The following is a 2,224-nucleotide window of genomic DNA, read 5'->3' as shown; positions in this document are numbered from 1 at the left end:
GTACTTTGCTTCCCTCTAGTGGCAGAAGGGGTGAACTGATTTTTTTTTTCTTTGTCAGACTTTCAGGGTGTGTGGGGCCTACTTTTTTTAAATAGTAGAAACCAACATTTTACATGTGAATTGTACTATTTACAACTATCATAGTTTTACTCAGAATCTTTACTATGAGTTTAGTGATGGTAGTGAAGGAAACAATTTTCCCTTGGAACAAAATCCTGAAATTTTGGAAAGTGAAATTTCAATAATTATTGCAAAAGCAAATGAACTAGTTTGTTTAAGATGTTATTTATTTAACTAAAGTGCACTAGTCCTTTGATATACATTAAAAGATTACAAAAATCTATTATAATTCATGTCTCCCTGACAACACTTGGCACATGCACATTACGGCTCAGACTCACTTGTGCAATAATTATCCCATAAGACACAAGGTGCCTAAAATACTCCCTACTGATTTGCAGTTGCATCACACACGTGTTTTGTGTTTCACATGTAGCACATGTGTTGTTTTTTTATTCAGGATGTCAAAACTGTTAAGATGTAGTTACATTGTTCTATATTTGAAATGAAACATATTTGATTTAACTCCTTAATCTGTAAATTTCCAGACAATCTTGAATATAAAACTAAAAAGAAAAACTATTCAGAATCTGAGAATGTTTTACAAACAAAGTAAAAGTGTTAATCAAACTTTTAATTTAATCCAATTCAAATAAAGAAAACAAAACACGTGACAGTCACTGAGAATTTAAGTTACATTTAAAAATAAAAAATCCTCACATCCCACCAAAAGCACACATTTATATCTTTTCGTGTTGGACTGCAAAGCGTCTTTTTTTTTTTAACACCCCTTTTCACAACGTGAGATGATGTCCTAGATTTGGGTGTTCTATTATTTAAAAAAAAAAAAACTATGAGAATTGTTTATTTATTTAATTCATTATTGCTGAGAAGAAACTTGGAAAAAATGTTTGTTTGAATGTTAGACGATTGTTTTTAGAGCCTTGTAATGTTCCTTCAACTCACAAGATTAAAGACATTTTTTAAAGTGGCACCTCAACTTTCAGTTAAAAACATGCCTGACAAGAAATTCTGTGAGTTTCATTCAAAGGTAATAAACTAATGAATCTCAAATGCCGTAGCTAGAAAGTCACTACTTTTATTTGGAATTTGTCCATCTTTTTCTCACTCAGACACTTGTTTGACATGATTTTTCCCGACTATAGTGAACACTATTTCTAACTTTTATTGGTTTAAGCTCATTATGATATTTTCCAGTAGATAAAACTCTCAGTTTGGATCCAGTTAATCCTATTTTTTTTTTTTAAAGTTGCCATATTTGGGTTTGGTCAGCTTTTCCCCCAATTTCCCCCTTGCATTATGCATTAGCTTGGCATTGACTCATGAAAAAGGTCTTTGTTAACATCAAGGCAGCTCTGGATCAGCATATAATTTTAGTCCCCACCAGCTGAAAGGTTGACGGTTGGAATCTTGGCTCATGCGGCAGAATCCTTGATTCTGTCATTGCTTAAAAATGCAAAATGATACTTTATGGACAAAGACAGCAGTGTTGTGTGACACAGTCCATGCTAACTGCAGCCATGTAGCCAGCAACAGAAAAACAAGGCTGCCCGAGCCTGCTCCTCCAGGGCTGCGTATCCCAGCAGGTTCCCAGGATCAGGTGTGTTTAGTCGAGCAGACTCTGAAAGATATAGTTTCAGGTAGAATCAAGTTAGACAAAGTGAATTGGTATCTTCTGAAATCTGACTAAAGAAACACACCTGATCCCAGGAATCAGCAGGGAATAGTGCTGGAAAACGAGCAGAGCATCTCCGTAAGAATTCATATCAAAAGGTTGATTCTTTTTTTTTTCTTTTGTGATTCAGGAACAGATTACTCCCACACAGACTGATACATCGTAAGTATTTATGTCTTTGGATAGTTCTGGATTATATCTCCAAACGTTAGAATATCTGAAAACTGGAATAATGTTTAATATTAATTCTAAAAGAGAAGAAAAAATGCATTTTAACTGGACAATCACACAAATGACCTAATAAAAAAATGGAACCAGAACCAGCAGATGACATTTATTTCTGAAGAACTCAGTCCAAAATCTTTAGTAACACAGATTCTACGCACCTGGAACCCTGATTTCCCAAAGCAAATTCATTATGGATTTGACTGCATGTAATGTTGGTAAAACCTAAAATTCTAGAAATCT

This window comes from Oryzias melastigma, linkage group LG3, assembly GCF_002922805.2.
Source record: "Oryzias melastigma strain HK-1 linkage group LG3, ASM292280v2, whole genome shotgun sequence".
Taxonomy (NCBI): Eukaryota; Metazoa; Chordata; class Actinopteri; order Beloniformes; family Adrianichthyidae; genus Oryzias; species Oryzias melastigma.
This window is presented reverse-complemented; position numbering follows the sequence as displayed.